The sequence below is a fragment of the Oncorhynchus nerka genome, linkage group LG20 (assembly GCF_034236695.1).
Source record: "Oncorhynchus nerka isolate Pitt River linkage group LG20, Oner_Uvic_2.0, whole genome shotgun sequence".
NCBI classification, from domain to species: domain Eukaryota; kingdom Metazoa; phylum Chordata; class Actinopteri; order Salmoniformes; family Salmonidae; genus Oncorhynchus; species Oncorhynchus nerka.
The window spans coordinates 47,918,592-47,937,822 of record NC_088415.1 but is presented as its reverse complement, the minus strand read 5'-3'; positions in this window follow the sequence as shown (position 1 = coordinate 47,937,822).

Genomic DNA, 19,231 nt, shown 5'->3' with positions numbered 1-19,231 from the left:
AATTCATTAATTAGACATGATAGTAGCATTTTGTAATCTACTCCAACAAATACTTCTGTTCTTGTACAGTGGGCTCAAACCAACCTCTGATAGCAGTCTTTAAATCAAATTGTATTTGTCACATGCGCTGAATACAACGGGTGTAATACACTTTACAGTGAAATGCTCACTTACAAGCCCTTAACCAACAATGCAGTTTTAAGACCATACCTTTAAAAAAAAAAGGAAGATTAACAATTTAGAGCAGCAGTAAATAACAATTGCGGGGCAAGAGGGGGTATAGGTACATTGTCAATGTGGTGCTAGATACAGGGGATACAGGTACATTGTCAAGCTAGATTTTTACATTTTTAATTTTACCTTTATTTAACCAGGCAAGTCAGTTAAGAACAAATTCTTATTTTCAATGACTGCCTAGGAACAGTGGGTTAATTGCCTGTTCAGGGGCAGAACGACAGATTTGTACCTTGTCAGCTCGGGGGTTTGAACTTGCAACCTTCCGGTTACTAGTCCAACGCTCTAACCACTAGGCTACAGGTACATTGTCAATGTGGGGCTAAATACAGGTACATTGTCAATATAGGCCTAGATACAGGTACATTATCAATGTGGGGCTAGATACAGGGGATACAGGTACATTGTCAATGTGGGGCTAGATACAGGGGATACCGGTACATTGTCAATGTGGGGCTAGATACAGGAGATACAGATACATTGTCAATGTGGGGCTAGATACAGGGGATACCGGTACATTGTCAATGTGGGGCTAGATACAGGTACATTGTCAATGTGGTGCTAGATACAGGGGATACAGGTACATTGTCAATGTGGGGCTAGATACAGGGGATACCGGTACATTGTCAATGTGGGGCTAGATACAGGGGATACAGGTACATTGTCAATGTGGGGCTAGATACAGGGGATACCGGTACATTGTCCATGTGGGGCTAGATACAGGTACATTGTCAATGTGCGGGGCAACTGGTATTGAGATAAAATGTAGGTAGAGTTATTAAATAATAACTGTTATTATTATTAAATAATAACAGAGTAGCGGGGGGGGGCAATGCAAATAGTCTGGGTAGCCATTTGATTAGCTGTTCATAAGTCTTATGGCTTGGGGGTAGAAGCTGTTTAGGAGCCTCTTGAACCTAGACTTGGAGCGCCGGTACCTCTTGCTGTGCGGTAGCAGAGAGAACAGTCTATGACTAGGGTGGCTAGAGTCTGACAATTGTTAGCGCCTTCCTCTGACACTGCCTGGTGTAGAGGTTCTGAATGGCTGGAAGCTTGGCCCTGGTGATGTACTGGGACGTACTACCCTCTGTATTGCCTTGCATTCAGAGGCCGAGCAGTTGCCATACCAGGCAGTGACGATCCTTAATGAACTGGTTGAACCCCACTTATGTAACCATCAAGTTCATGGCACAACAGTAGTGAGTAGTGGTCCTCTGTAGCTCTATTGGTAGATAATGGCGCTAGCAACGCTACAATAGTGGGTTCAATTTCTGCACGCATGACTAAGTCACTTCGGATCAAAGCATCTGCTAAATGGCTTACATTGTTATATATTAGATGACGTGATAATTATTTTTTGATACTCCCAGTTTGAGAACTATTCTGACCAATTTGGTCCTCCCCTTTAAAAATGTAATAAATGATTGTAGTTGTCAGCATCTCTGAGAGTGCCAGCTATTATGTCTGCTGTCTGTCAACCAGCTCAATCGAGCCGCCAACTGTCTCTGTTAGTCTGGTGCTCATCTGAGCGCAACTGATCTGCATCAGACTGTGATGCCTATATGTTGGTTTTATTGCTGCCGTCCCCTGTCACTGTATATTTAGTAGAGGCCCAAATGGACAAACATGTTACCCACAGCCGTCAATAATCCTTTCGATCAGAGCGGCTGTTTTCCCTCAAGGATTATCCCTCACTACCCTAACACCATTGCATTCCTCCAAAATAGTGTATTTAACTGATCCAATCTTTACAAACTGTGCTGCAGCCATCTGATGAATGGAAAAAAAAGACCTCTGTTACAAAACACCAAAAAGTTTAATGACATTTGGAGATTGCCAAACCAAGCCTTTGATACTGGGTGAGCCTACAAGGTATGGACTAGGGCTGTCCCTGTCTTGGTCGACCGAGAGTTTTCTTTCGACCAATACATTTTTAAAATGTATTTCTCCATAGGCTTAAAAACAGCGTATGTGTTTTAATTAAATCAATTACAGTATATGCACTGAGCTTATCTGATATTTTAAGCACAGTGTTGATTAAAAAAAATGAAGACTCAAATCACTTGAGGGAGCCTGACTGCCATTGATTTGGGCCAGGCTCGTACTTTCCAGACTGTGTTTAAAAGAAAATGTGCAGAGGCCCTGTGTGACTGCCGCACGCTCTCTCCTTCTCCTCCCTGCTGCAGGGACCAGGGACCATAGCATAGCAACAGTGTTTTTGCACTGTCCGTGGTGCTGAAGCTGCAACAATTCATTTCTAGTTTCTTGTTTTTTCTCTCACTGAAAAGTTAAGTTACCGAAATCCCTAATTTGTTTAGGAAAACATTGCCTAAAACCCTTGCTCTTTTTACGTGGCACATGTATCGCATGTGGGCCTGACCTACTGTGTAGCATACCATAATCACATCAATACATTTGTTATAACAAACTCCAACACCATAGCACACGTGATAGCATAATGGATGCGGAGGACGTGTAAAATAAACTTAATGTTTAGTGGTTGCTCAGGAAGGAAAGGGGAAGTCCGATGTCTGGAAGACATTTGACTTAGTTGTAGAAGCATACAATATTTAAAAAATCGGACCATTTGGAACAGTGTAAAGAACACTAAACACATTATAATTGTACCAAAGAGTCTTGTAACTGCTTTTTTAAAAGCAAACACTAAAGACAGACGCATCAGCCCCAGCGCCAAAACAAATCAGTTGGAGGGGCATTCCATTTCCATGGACCGGACCATCTTTTTTTTCATGGAGGTGCCAACAGCCTTTATTATTGAGATGTAAAAATGCAACTTATACAATGGGTGGGCTTAGAATTAGACTTCCCATTGTTCTAGAGCATTTCACACCTGTATTAAATGCACAGCAGAGATCTACATGCCCATGGTCATGTTCCACGCGTTGACATGGCCTGTTGGCGATCACAGGCTTCCTCATTAACGGTACATTGATCTCTTAACTTCAGCATCATGGACAGCTCTATATATTTGCATCATGCATGGCCTACTACATGAAATAATGAAATACAGTAGGATTTCAATTAAATCCGAATACTTTTACTAACAACTGTAGCTGTTCACATCGATATCACCTTTATAATAGGCTAACATGGTGACCAAACCCCTCGCATTGCAAAATAAATAAATACAATAGGGGAAGTGGTAGTTATTTGGGTTAAATTATAGATGGGCTATGTACAGGTGCAGTAATCTGTGAGCTGCTCTGACAGCTGGTGCTTAAAGATAGTGAGGGAGATAAGTGTTTCCTGTTTCGTTCCAGTCATTGGCAGCAGAGAACTGTAAGGAGAGGCGGCCAAAGGAAGAATTGGTTTTGGGGGAGACCAGAGAGATATACCTGCTGGAGCCCGTGCTACAGGTGGGTGCTGCTATGCTGACCAGCGAGCTGAGATAAGGGAGGACTTTACCCAGGAGGGTCTTGTAGATGACCTGGAGCCAGTGGGTGTGGCGACGAGTATGAAGCGAGGGCCAGCCAATGAGAGCGTACAGGTCGCAGTGGGGGATAGTATATGGGGCTTTGGTGACAAAACGGATGGCACTGTGATAGACTGCATCTAATTTATTGAGTAGGGTATTTGGAGGCTATTTTGTAAATTACATCGCCGGATCGGTAGGATGGTCAGTTTTACAAGGGTATGTTTGGCAGCATGAGTGAAGGATGCTTTGTTGCGAAATAGTAAGCCAATTCTAGATTTAACTTTGGATTGGAGATGTTTGATGTGAGTCTGGAAGGAGAGTTTATAGTCTAACCAGACACCTAGGTATTTGTAGTGGTGATTGACAGAGTCAGAAGTCTTGGCCAAATCAATGAATACGGGTGCACAGTATTGTTTCTTATCGATGGCGGTTAAGATATCGTTTAGGACCTTGAGCGTGGCTGAGGTGCACCCATGACCAGCTTTGAAACCAGATTGCATAGCGGAGAAGGTATGGTGGGATTCGAAATGGTCGGTAATCTGTTTGTTGACTTGGCTTTCGAAGACCTTAGAAAGGTAGGATAGATATACAGTATATCACAAAAGTGAGTACACCACTCACATTTTTGTAAATATTTGAGTATCTTTTCATGTGACAATACTGAAGAAATGACACTTTGCTACAATGTAAAGTGTACAACTTGTATAACAGTGTAAATTTGCTGTCCCCTCAAAATAACTCAACACACAGCCGTTAATGTCTAAACCGCTGGCAATAAAAGTGAGTAAATCCTTCTTTAACCTGTCTCCTCCCCTTCATCTACACTGATTGAAGTGGTTTTAACAAGTGACATCAATAAGGGATCATTACATTTACATTACATTTAAGTCATTTAGCAGACGCTCTTATCCAGAGCGACTTACAAATTGGTGCATTCACCTTATGACATCCAGTGGAGCAGCCACTTTACAATAGTGCATCTAAATCTTTTAAGGGGGGGTGAGAAGGATTACTTTATCCTATCCTAGGTATTCCTTATCATCATAGCTTTCACCTGGTCAGTCTAAGTCATGGAAAAGGCAGGTGTTCTTAATGTTTTTTTATAGTCATGTTAGTTGTAAACATGGTTCATCCCTGTGAAGTTTTGACTGAAACGTCTCCAATAGAAATAGATTATCTGACATCTTGAGCTGTTGACTGTACTGTATAGCTCAAAATTCACAGCCGCGCCATTTAGCTACATTTACGTCTAGGAACAGCCAAGGGCCATATGTCCGTTCCTTGAACCAGAGAGAATTGACAGGGGTAACATCTTCATCCACCGGCATCCATCCAGCTTGTTCCAGGGGTGGTGGGACACCCTGGTGAGAATAAGAGGAATGAGAGTAAAGTAATTAGTCACAATGAGAACCAACCCTATCTCAGATCATAGGTCACGTCTACCCCCCCTCCCCCAGTTAGGGTATAAAAAAACTAAACACAATGAAAGCCTACCAGGCTACCTTTGACCCCTCTCTCGTCAGCCCTATTGTCTGTTTGACCTGTATAATTTAGATAGAAGAGGAGCTGGGGTAGTGGGGAACCCTGCCGAACTCCCCTAATTGGCCCCATAGATAGAGCACTATTATCACATTATTACACTGGAACATGCTAACCGCCTCGCACGGTCTCTGAGAACATATATGAGACACACTCGGCAGACTGTGTCACTGTCTCATGTTCCCGTGTTCAGCTGGGTACACAATAATTATGGATACATTTCAATCAGGACTGACTAATCAGAATACTATTATGTTACTGTATAGATGTATGAATTTTCTTTTAACCCTAGGACTGAATATAATGTGTGTAAATGTAATCAAGAATTAGAACAATGACTGTCTGTTCCTTGGTAGAAATTAATGAACTATATCGCCAGACTGGCTAGAATGCTTATCTACACAGGCAGGCCTTGGCTCGGTCGTAAATTATCTTAGTAGGGAGAGACGATGTGGGAAGGCTTGAGAACTATACAGCCATAGTACTGGAGCGGAGATGAGACGGGGTAGTACGAAAACTAATGACGTCATTTTCAGTTTATAACCTGTGGTAAGCTGTATCATGTTCAGTACTCTCGAGAATAAACGCTGCTGGTTGATTTTGAGACTGGTCTCTGTCCATTTTATGCAAATAAGAGTCTTACAAATTCTTAGGAATCGACAGAGTGTTTAATTTTAATTGGGTATTAAAACAGAGGAATTTAATTCCTGTAACAACTGTATATGGAGCGGGGATGATGAGGGGGAGATTTGAGAGGTGCAGCAGGGTGGCGTGGGCTGTGAAATTGAGCTAGAGGGGATTGAGGGAGGGAGACATTCAACAGGGAGGGAAGGGAGGGCTGGGGTAGTTAATGTTTAGACAACAGCTCTGACATGGTAATGACTCGGTAGGAAGACTGGCGAGAAAGCGTCATGTCCAAAAGCACCGAATACACTTGTCAGGGATATTACAGACTAATGCATCATGTTATGGGCAGCTGTTGGTATTATTATTTTTTTAAAGTTATTTGGAATTTTACAATTTATGTGGTGGTGCAATTTAATGATATGATTAGAAGAGTTATGTTATTCCATTGTCAAATTGTGGTTTTCTTTGACAAATATCTTTACAATGGAGATTACAGTTCAACAGGTTAAAGGTGCAATATGCAGAAATCATTCAGCCATTTCCTGGTTGCTAAAATTCTAAGAGTTGGCTTGTTTTGTCACAAACTGAAATTAGGCAATCTATAGTGTAGTGAATCATTGTACCATCTAAGCCGCTGTGAAATATATTTTCAATATAAAAAAATATTGTATTTTCAGCTTTTTGAAGCTTGTGTACAAAACCAAAATTAAGACGCAAAAACAAAATGGGAAGCATATGAATAGAGAACATACCACTTCTTAGACTTGGTTTCAATGAGAATGACAGATCTATAACACACACTTCTATGTGAATTTGGTCGAGTCACCCAAAAAGTGACATATTCCAGCTTTTAAAAAGGGATTTGGGGAGGATTCTTAATTTATGTTCAATATGGGATGGAGTTTTAAGATCATGTAGACAGCTACTGCTGTACATTTTGTCCTGTTCAAGTTCAGTTCTACCTAAAGCACCTTGCTAGGAGTACAACATTAAATAAATATTGTGGTCACAAAGAAACTGCGGTTTGGACAACAGTACAGAAGCCACAGAAGTTGTAGGGCGAGAAACTGTCATCTGGAGTTGTGTGTCACAGGTTTGCATGTTTTCACCAGGTGCAATAGTTTCTTTCCCTCTGTGTCACCTATATACAGTGTAGGCTATAGAGATGCATAACACAACAGCGTATGACATACATACAGTATATGCATTGCAACTACATTCACATTGTCTGATCAATCAGTTAAGTAATCACAATTCGCTTGGGAAAGCATTTATCTTTGTAAGCAATATTTTCATTTTTTCATTCTAATTCAAATTACAATTTTTTTCATCAGACAAACTGCCACAAACCATAGGAGTCAATGATTTCACACCATTTTATTAACTATTCTATCTTCCGCTCTCTCATTTTTGTTATTTTAATTTTTGTATAGAAAATGGTTGAGAAAGCTAATGACTCAGCAGCACTCAGAAGGGTGATCAAAATAGAGGTGGGGAAAAGAGAGGAAGAGAGAGAGCTTTGACTGTACAGCTGAGAGATAAAACAGGAAGTGAGTGTCGCTTATAAAACAGAGGGCCAGTCTTTAACAGGGGAACGTGCCGGTGCACAGCGTGAAATTTAACATGGGCTATAGGAAGGGACGGGAGGGGGAGAGAGCGAGTGCTAGAGATACGTAACCGTATTTGAAAAGGAGAGAGGGTAGGGGTGAGAGTGGATCTTGCTGTCCCCATGGAGCTGCAGAGAGAGTGAGTGAGCGAGGGTCAAAAAGCAGGTATGGGACAGCTGAGTAGATCGTCTGGGTCGCAGTGATGTCAGTGACACGTAGTTGAATACCCCCCTCCTCGTAGTAGGAATACAAACACTCTCACAAACACATGTGCAGACATGTCAATGTCTAGACATACTGACATATACACATCTTCACATGTGCACATACTCATGGAAACAATGAGACTTACAGGCTTGCATAACACACAGTAACGGACCACAACCACACACATCCACCTCTGCCCACATTGGTTACAGTTGGTTACACGTTGTATGCTTTTGTATGGGCTGCATACAGGCCATACATACAGTAAATACTTTACCTGAAGGCGAGTAAATGTAAGTAGAGTAGGGAGTTTCAGGTTCCCACTCTTACTAGTGCTGTAGCCAAACATGTTCTCACATATGAAATACCCTGCAGGAGAAGCATGTTAGATCAGGTAATGCACAGTAAAGCCACCCAATATAGAGGCTACACTGCACTGTTATGAAAGTGACAAAACCCCTGTCACTTGTCACTTACAGCAGGTCATAACAGTTGTATGACGTGTGTCTGATATAATAGTACTGTGGCACACTGAAGCTTCCATGTAAAAAAGTATTCACACCCCTTGACCTCTTCCACATTTAAAATTGATTAAAGTGAGATTGTGTGTCACTGGCACACACACAAATGTTTACAAATGATTTCAAATGGAAAAGCTTAAATGTCTGGAGTCAATAAGTATTCAGGTCCCTTTGTTATTGCAAGCCTAAATAAGTTCAGGAGTATAAAGTTGCTTAATGCTACAATATTTAACGTTTTTGGCGACCTGACAAAATTCTCATAGAAATGTGTTATAGATCTGTAGTTCTAATTTAAAGGAAGTGTTAGAAGTGGTAGATCTGTTCTATGAGCGCTATTTCTATGCTTCACATTCTCAAGTTTTGTTTTTGCGACGTTTACTTTTGTTTTTGTACACCAGCTGAAAATACAATATTTATGGTTATAGAAAAGATATTCCACAGCGGTTTTACAATGATTCTCTACACTACTTGCTTATTTTCTCACATAAACTGAAATAATGCGAACTATTAGAATTTTAGCAACCAGGAAATGGCCGGAGTGATTTCTGCATAGTGCATCTTTAACAGGTCACATAATTAGTTGCATGGACTCACTCTGTGTACAATAATAGTGTTTAACATGATTTCTGAATCACTACCTCATCTCTGTACCCCACACATACAATTATCTGTAAGGTCCCTCAGTCGAGCAGTGAACTTTAAACACAGATTCAAACACAAAGACCAGTTAGATTTTCCAAAGCCTTGCAAAAAAGGGCATCTATTGGTAGATGGGTAAGTAAAAAGAAAAACATACATTAAATATCCCTTTGAGCATGGTGAAGTTATTAATTGCACTTTGGATGGTGTATCAATACACCCAGTCACTACAAAGATACAGGTGCCCTTCCTAACTGAATTGCCGGAAATGAAGGAATCTGCTCAGGGATTTCACCATGAGGACAATTGTGACAGAGTTTAATGGCTGTGATAGGAGAGAACTGAGGATGGATCAACAAAATGTTAGTTACTCCACAATACTAACCTAATTGACAGAGTAAAAAGGAAGCATTCTTAAAAATATTCCAAAACATGCATCCTGTTTGCAACAAGGCAATAAAATAATACTGAAAAAAATGTGGCTAAGCAATTCACTTTTTGTCCTGAATGCAAAGTGTTAAGTTTGGGGCAAATCCAATACTTTAATGAGTACCACTCTCCATATTTTCAAGCATAGTGGTGGCTGCATCATGTTATGGGTATGCTTGTCATCGTTAAGGACTGGGATAGGATCAAAATAAATGCAATGGCGCTAAGCACAGGCAAAGTTCTAGAGGAAAATCTTTTTCCGTCTGCTTTCCACCAGACACTGGGAGACGAATTCACCGTTCAGCAGGACAATAACCTAAAACACAAATATACACTGGAGTTGCTTGCTAAGACGACATTGACTGTTCCTGAGGGACCTAGTTAAAGTTTTGACTCAAATCTTCTTGAAAATCTATGGCAAGACTTGAAAATGGCTCTCTGGCCATGACCAACAACCAACTTGACAGAGCTTGAAGAATTTTAAAAGAACAATGTGCAAATATTGTACAATCCATATGTGAAAAGCTCTTATAAACTTATGCAGAAAGACTGTCAAAGGTGATTCTAACATGTATTGACTCAGGGGTGTGAAATAGTTATGTAAATGAGGTTTCTTTATTTAAATTTCAATCAATTAGCTAAAAAAAATTATATGTGGTATGTGTGTGTGTATGTGTGTACATGGGTGATAAATTCATTTAATCCATTTTGAATTGGGGCTGTAACACAACAAAATGTGAAATAAATCAAGGAGTAATGAATACTTTTTCAAGGCACTGTATATGCTTTACATTAATTTGTTGAAGTAATGTGTGAGTAATACCATTCATATGTTCACCAATAAGCCCATATCCTCCGTTTTGACCAATCACTATTGGGCCAAGAGCTGATCCATGATGACTTTATAGAGAGGGGAGTTTAGCATGTCAGTAAAGGCTAAAGAGGCCAATCCCAACTTTCACTTAAGTCAAATGTGTACTTACTCTCCCTTTGACAACAATGCATAACTAAGAGAAAATTTGACTTGAGTGGCACTTAGGATTCACCCCTTTACCTGCCTCTTGATTGGTATCTTCCACTGCAGAACCGTTTGTATAGTATTCCAATGTGGTCTCAGGGCAATTCCTATTATTCTGTGACATTCCATTTAGTATGATATATTACATGACGTTTGGTGACATTATGATAGGAATAACAATCATACAATGTCATAAAAATGATATGACGTATAGTATCATACATCTTGGAGGACGAATACTATTACACGTCTTTCTCTAAGACCAGGTTGCTTGTTGCACAAAAAAAAAGAGATTTATGGAGAAAATGTACCTTGGTGGTTAGGGGAACTAACAACAAAAGGTTCGGATAATATACGTAAAAGGTTAGGAGAACTAAAACGACAAAGGTTAGATGTATTTAAGTAGCAGGTTAGGTGAATTGGGTTACGTTTGAAATAAGGGTTAAGGGAAAGGTTAGCTAAAATGCTACAGTTGGCCCCTGATGCAACTCGAAAACTCAACCTTTGGATTGCCAGACAGTCGCGGATTACGCCAACCCATCCTCCCCGACCAACCTCCCTACTTTTGTTTCTGTCTAAAGTAACTTCACATTTAGAAAAAAAATATGCTATCTAGAACCTAAAAAGGTTCCCTTTCCACAAAGGGTTCTACATTTGTAAAAAAAAATACAATGATTTGTCATTTAGCAGACACTCTTATCCAGAGCGACTTACAGGAGCAATTAGAGATAAGTGCCTTGCTCAAGGGCACATCAACAGTTTATGAACCGTTATGGGCACAGCCGAGTAACCCTTTTGGAGACCATTAGTACAGTAGGTATATACGTCAGGCGGAGTATTCGAGTCAGAGGGGCTGTTGTGCGATAAGGCCTTGGCCCTTAGAGGATCAGTAACATGTTGATACCACCTGCATTGTTCTACAGCCTCCTGTGGCTCAAATGGGTGGAAATTAAAAAAATAAACCGGTTTTGTAAGAGACAGAAAGGGGAAGAGGGGACTTCTGTGGTCTGGACATGGCACGCGCCATGAAAGCCTTTGACAGGAAATCATGGTTAGGACAGAGAGTACTGTAGACTGGCACACACGCACAGGTACACAATCATGTGTGCGTGTACGCACACACAAACATGCAGGCCCATAGATAGACAGGCAGACACTTGGACAGACAGACAGACGTGCGCACGCAACAACACTATTGTGGGGTTTGAAACTCCTGTGGCTTTTTAATGCTTCAACATATAACTTCCTCAAACATCTCTCCAAAATGTGTGCGTCTGTGACGCATTCGTCTATGTGACATATCACATTTGCTGCTATAACAGCCTCCACTCTTCTGGAAAGGCTTTCCACTAGATGTTGGAACATTGCTACGGGGACTTGTTTCCATTCAGCACAACAGCATTAGTGATGTTGGGCACTGGTGTTGGGTAATTAGGCCTGGCTCACAGTCGGTGTTCCAATTCATCCCAAAGGTGTTCGATGGGGTTGAGGTCAGGGCTCTGTGCAGGCCATTCAAGTTCTTCCACACCGATCTCGATAAAACATTTCTGTATGGACCTCGCTTTGTGCACAGGGGCATTGTCATGCTGAAACAGGAAAGGGACTTCCCCAAACTGTTGCCACAAGTTTGGAAGCTGAGAATAGTCTAGAATGTCATTGTATGCTGTAGCATTAAGATTTCCCTTCACTGGAACTAAGGGACCTGAACCATGAAAAACAGCCCCAGATCATTATTCCTCCTTTCCACTGCTCCAGAGTCCAATGGTGGTGAGCTTTGCGCCACTCTAGCCGACACTTGGCATTGCGCATGGTGATTTTAGGCTCGTGTGTGGCTGTTCGGCCATGGAAACCCATTTCATGAAGATACGGACGATAGCGCTACCATTCTGTGAGCTTGTGTGGCCTACCACTTCGCGGCTGAGCCGTTGTTGCTTCTGGACGTTTCAACTTCACAATAACAGCACTTACAGTTGACCGAGGCAGCTCTAGCAGGGCATAAATTTTACAAACTGAGCTTCAGTCAGGCCATTCTGCTGCCAATATCCGCTATGGAGATTGCATGGCTGTGTGTTCGATTTTATACACCTGTCAACAACAGGTGTGGCTGAAATAGCCGAATCCAGTAATTTGAAGGGGTGTCCACATACCTTTGTATATATAGTGTATAAATGAGTCCAGAATGTTGAATATGGTTTGAGGACATTATAAAGGAAGTTATAAAATCGCTATTCAATACAATCGAATAGGACTGACAGGCGAGCGGCTAGATGGCTTATGTCAAATATTATGGTAAAGTGGATGAAGAATTGGTCCTTCTGGGATGTTCCACACCACTCATTTACAGTCTCTACAACAGGGTTCAACAGGGTTTGACTTTCAGCTAAATCAACAGACAATCATTCCCCTCCCTGTGACAAACTGGGCTCCTGAGGGGCGCAGCGGTCTAAGGCACGTCAAGAGGTGGCATTACAGTCCTTGGTTCGAATCCAGACTGAATCACATCCGGCTGTGATTGGGAGTCCCATAGGATGGCACACAATTGGCCCAGCATCGTCCGGGGTTTGGCCGGTGTAGTCCATCATTGTAAATAAGAATTTATTCTTAATTAACTAACCTGCCTAGGTAAATAAAGGTGAAATTTTAAAAAGTCTGGAACTCTTTTATTACAGCGTTGCAGTAACACACAGCTAAAACCCAGTCCAAACTGAAAACACTGATAGGTTGATTATTTGAATCAGGTGTGTTAGTGATGGACTGAAACAAAAAGATCCAGTAGCCCTCCAGGAGCAGATTTGAAAACCCCGTCTGGACAAGAGCCTCACATAAACGTCATACTCCTGGCTAAATCTAAAGCAAGGATTTTTAAGGGGGTGAGAAAGATTTAGGACATGCCTTTAGGGCCCAGACAACACAGAACAGAACAGGACAGGACAGTACAGGATGTCCAGAATAAAGAGCTCTGCACAGCTGTGTTTAGTCGCCTACAGCAGAATCTCTCCATCTCTCCACTGGACTAAGCTGACCCACTTGTTAAATTTAGTTGCTGCGTTTCGTCCCAGCACGTGTCCCAGACGGACAGACTGGGTGACAGCATCTCCAGGGCTGTGGGCAGACATGACTGTTTATATAGTCCACATTAAACTACAGGCCCTGTTGGAATAGTCTTGAAGAGTATCCTTCTTTCTTCCCTTCCTTGATATAATCACTGATCTGATATATGATTGGTGACATAAGGTGGACTCTTTACTAAAGTCACTACATTATAGATCAGTAATTACTACAAGGAAGATAGGAAAGAGGCATGTAATTGTAAGAGTATTCAAACAGGGACAGTGTTCCTATTTTGACTGTTAATTTGACAACAATTTTGATTGAGAATGCTGTTTATTTTGAGCAGGGAATTTAGCACACATTCTCAGTGAGACTTCTTGAATAGCACTGTCTTTAGCTATTGACTGTGCGTTATGTACAGAGCATTCAAAAGAATTCAGACCCATTTGACTTTTTCCACATTTTATTACGTTACAGCTGTAACGGTTGTCGTCGGGAAACAGAGAGGACCAAGGTGCAGCGTGGTAAGTATTCATTGTAATTTAATAAAGAATGAATACTGAAACAAAAACAATACACGACAAACGAACAGTCCTGAACGGTGCAACAAAACACAGAACAGAAAATAAACACCCACAACTCAAAAGTGAAACCAGGCTACCTAAGTATGAATCTCAATCAGGGACAACGATTGACAGCTGCCTCTGATTGAGAACCATACCAGGCCGAACACAGAAAATCCCAAATGATAGAAAAAAGAACATAGACAACCCACCCAACTCACGCCCTGACCATACTGAAACAAAGGCATAATAAAAGAACTAAGGTCAGAACGTGACAACAGCCTTATTCTAAAATGGATTCAATTATTTGTTTGCCTCATCAAACTACACACAATAGCCCATAATGACAAAGCAATAACAGGTTTTTAGACATTTTTGCAAATTAAAAAAACAAAAAGAGAAATACCTTATTACGTAAGTATTCTGACCCTTTGCTATGAGCATCAAAATTGAGCTCAGGTGCATCCTGTTTCCATTGATCATCCTTGAGATGTTTCTACAACTTCATTGGATTCCATCTGTGGTAAATTCAACTGATTGGACATGATTTGAAAAGGCACACAACTGACTATATTTGAGATTTTTGGTTCTAACCACTGTGTTTTTGTGAGATGCAGAGTAGGTGAACAGATGATCTCTGCATGTGTGGTTCCGACTGTGAAGCATGGAGGTGGAGGGTTGATGGTGTGGGGGTGCTTTGCTGGTGACACTGTCAGACACACTTAACCAGCATAGCTACCATATAATTCTGCAGCGATAAGCCATCCCATCTGTTTGCGCTTAGGACTATAATTTGTTTTTCAACAGAACAATGACCAAACTCTAGGCTGTGTAAGGGCTATTTGACCAAGAAGGAGAGTGATGCAGTGCTGAATCAAATGATCTGGCCTCCACAATCACCCAACCTCAACCCAATTGAGATGGTTTGGGATGAGTTGGACAGCAGAGTAAGGAAAAGCAGCCAATAAGTGCTCAGAATGTGTGGGAACTCCCTCAAAACGGTTGGAAAAGCATTCCAGGTGAAGCTGGTTGCCGAGAGTGTGCAAAGCTGTCATCAAGGCAAAGGGTGGCTACTTTGAAGAATCAAAAATGTTAAATATATTTACATTTGTTTAATACTTTTTTGGTTACTACATGATTCCATCATAGTTTTGATGTCTTCACTATTATTCTACAATGTAGAAAATAGTACAAATAAAGAAAAACCCTTGAATGAGTTGATGTGTCCAAACTATTGGCTGGTACTGTAAATAAGGTATTTCTGTTTAAAATGTTCAATACATTCGCTACAATTTCTAAAAACTCAGTTTGTCATTATGGGGTACTGTGTGTAGATTGATGAAGGAAAAATGTATTTGATCAATTTTAGAATAAGGCTGGAATGTAACAAAATGTGGAAAAAGGCAAGGGGTCTGAATACTTCCCAAATGCACTGTAACTACTTTCTGACTTTTTCTCACTATAACTACGAGTCTGATCTATGTATCTAATTTCGTGGTCGAGAACTAGCTCTCCATACATACACTGTAGGAGGATGTTTACCTACAGAAGTGTGCAGTAGCATATGTGCTTTTTTTCTCCTGATGCTGTTGATTGTCTCTGACAACAATCTGATAACAATGTTGCATACAGTGCCTTGCAAAAGTATTCACCCCCTTGGCATTTTTCCTATTTTGTTGCATTACAACCTGTAATTTCATTTATTTATTTATTATTTGGATTTCATGTAATGGACATACACAAAATAGTCCAAATTGGTGAAGTGAAATGAAAAAAATAACTTGTTTTAAAAAAAAAACTGAAAAGTGGTGAGTGCATACAGTTGAAGTCGGAAGTTTAAATACACTTAGGTTGGAGTCATTTAAACTAAAAGCTTTTCAACCCCTCCTCAAATTTCTTGTAAAAAAACTACAGTTTTGGCAAGTCGGTTAGGACATCTACTTTGTGCATGACACAAGTCATTTTTCAAACAATTGTTTACAGACAGATTATTTCACTTATAATTATAACTGTATCACAATCCCAGTGGGTCAGAAGTTTACATACACTAAGTTGACTGTGTCTTTAAACAGCTTGGAAAATGCCAGAAAATGATGTCATGGCTTTAGAAGCTTCTGATAGGCTAATTGACATAATTTGAGGTGTACCTGTGGATGTATTTCAAGGCCTACCTTCAAACTCAGTGCCTCTTTGCTTGACATCATGGGAAAATCAAAAGTAATCAGCCAAGACCTCAGAAAAAAATTGTAGACCTCCACAAGTCTGGTTCATGCTTGGGAGCAATTTCTAAACACCTGAAGGTACCACGTTCACCTGTACAAACAATAGTACGCAAGTATAAACACCATGGGGCCCCGCAGCTGTCATACCGCTCAGGAAGATGAACGTACTTTGAGGCGAAATGTGCAACTCAATCCCAGAACAACAGCAAAGGACCTTGTGAAGATGCTGGAGGAAACAGGTACAAAAGTGTCTACATCCACAGTAAAGCGAGTCCTCCATCGACATAACCTGAAACGCCGCTCAGCAAGGAAGACGCCACTGCTCCAAAACGGCCATAACAAATCCAGACTACGGTTTGCAACTGCACATGGGGACAAAGATCATACTTTTTTGAGAAATGTCCTCTAGTCTCATGAAACAAAAATATAACTGTTTGGTCATAATGACCATCGTTATGTTTGGAGGAAAAAGGGGGAGGCTTGCAAGCCAAAGATCACCATCCCAACCGTGAAGCACGGGGGTGGCAGCATCATGTTGTGTGGTTGCTATGCGGCAGGAGGGACTGGTGCACTTCACAAAATAGATGGCATCATGAATCAGGAAAAGTATGTGGATATATTGAAGATTCATCTCAAGACATCCGTCAGGAAGTTAAAGCTTGGTTCCAAATGGGTCTTCCAAATGGACAATGACCCCAAGCATACTTCCAAAGTTGTGGCGAAATGGTTTAAGGACAACAAAGTCAAGCTATTGGAGTGGCCATCACAAAGCCCTAACCTCCTTCCTATAGAAAATGTGTGGGCAGAATTGAAAAAGCGTGTCACAAGCAAGGAGGCCTACATACCTGATACAGTTACATTAGCTCTGTCAGGAGGAATGGGCCAAAATTCACCCAACTTATTGTGGGAAGCTTGTGGAAGGCTACCTGAAACGTTTGATCCAAGTTAAACCATTTAAAGGCAATGTTACCAAATACTAATTGAGTGTAAAAATAAATAAAAGCTGAAATAAATCATTCTCTCTACTATTATTATGACATTTCACATTCTTAAAATAAAGTGGTGATCCTAACTGACCTATGACAGGGAATTTTACGAGGATTAAATGTCAGGAATTGTGAACAACTGAGTTTAAATGTATTTGGCTAAGGTAAACTTCCGTAAACTTATGTAAACTTCCGACTTCAAATGTATCTATTCACCCCCTTTGCTATGAAGCCCCTAAATAAGATTTGGTGCATCCAATTAGCTTCAGAAGCCACATAATTAGTTAAATAAAGTCCACTTGTGTGCAATCTAAATGTCACATGATCTGAAGAAGTAACAAATCAGGGTTGGATTATAAAAAAATATCCAAAACTTTGAACATCCCACGGATCACCATTAAATCCATTAATAAAACATGGAAAGAGTATGGCATCACAACAAACCTGCCAAGAGAGGGCCATCCACCAAAACTCATGGACCAGGCAAGGAGGGCATTAATCAGAGAGGCAACAAAGAGACCAAAGATAACCCTGAAGGAGCTGCAAAGCTCCACAGCGGAGATCGGAGTATCTGTCCATAGGACCACTTTAAGCCATACACTCCACAGAGCTGGGCTTTATTTCTTAAAGAAAAAAATAAGCAAACACGTTTGGTGTTCGCCAACAGGCATGTGGGAGACTCCCCGAACATATGGAAGAAGGTACTCTGGTTAGATGAGACTAAAATTGACCTTTTTGGCCATCAAGGAAAACGCTATGTTTGGCACATACCTAGCATCTCTCATCACCTCGAGAACAGCATCCCCACAGTGAAGCATGGTGGTGGCAGCATCATGCTGTGGGTATGTTTTTCATCGGCAGGGACTGGGAAACTGGTCAGAATTGAAGGAATGATGGATGGCTCTAAATACAGGGAACTTCTTGAGGGAAACCTGTTTCAGTCTTCAAGAGATTTGGGACTGGGACAGAGGTTCACCTTCCAGCAGGACAATGACCCTAAGCATACTGCTATGGCAACACTCGAGTGGTTTAAGGGGAAACATTTAAATGTATTGGAATGGCCTAGTCAAAGCCCAGACCTCAATCCAATTGAGAATCTGCGGTATGACTTAAAGATTGCTGTACATCAGCAGAACCCATCCAACTTGAAGGAGTTGGAGCAGTTTTGCCTTGAACAATGGGCAAAAATCCCAGTGGCTAGTGCCAAACTTATAGAGACATACCCCAAGAGACTTGCAGCTGTAATTGCGGCAAAAGATGGCTCTACAAAGTATTGCCTTTGTATGCACGCTCAAGTTTTCTGTTTTTTTGTGTCTTATTTCTTGTTTGTTTCACAATAAAAACAAATTGCATCTTCATATTGACCTGTGTGATAAACGGACTATGTGAACTGCAGTTATAGTATTTATCATCCTTGTGTTTCATAACCACCTATTCTAACCCCTAATTTATTGAGTGTATGACAAAATGTATGTTGTATAAATCAAATGATACAAACCCCCGAAAATTGTATTTTAATTCCAGGTTGTAAGTTACTAAAATAGGAAAAATGCCAAGGGGGGTGAATACTTTCACAAGCCACTGTATGAGTCTGTTTCTCAAGCCACTCTAGGCTGAAGCATAGCTCTGTCACATGACATTGTGCATCCACCTCACTGTCCAAAGTTGGATCTGCACCACTGTGAATGGACAGATAAACCGTTATCAGCCTCTAGCTCCCCTTGAAGTTTGATATACATACACTGGGCTGCCTGCCATGTGTACTGCCACCTGTAGGGCTTTGTTGGTACATGAAACACAAATGCTTATTATTGCTTATGTGATAAATTGTGTTATTTTCTTTTCCCAAATCTCAACTCCAAACAGAGATACCTGGGTTGTGTTTTATAATGTTTTGCTACATTGTGGCCCTAAGGAACACAACCCTGTTTTGGACTTCAGTGCTGTATTGTTGCTCTCTGGGTTTTGGGACAGGGCGCTGATTTATGTGATAGCCTCCCCCACACACACACACGTCACTTCCTGTCCTGGTTCTCATTAACACGAGGACTGGTTATGTCTGGACACAGGTAGATTACTAATCCTAATCCAATCTACATAGCTGTAATCTGAGGAGAGGACAGGTCCTGCTGAACACACTGTGCCCTGGGAG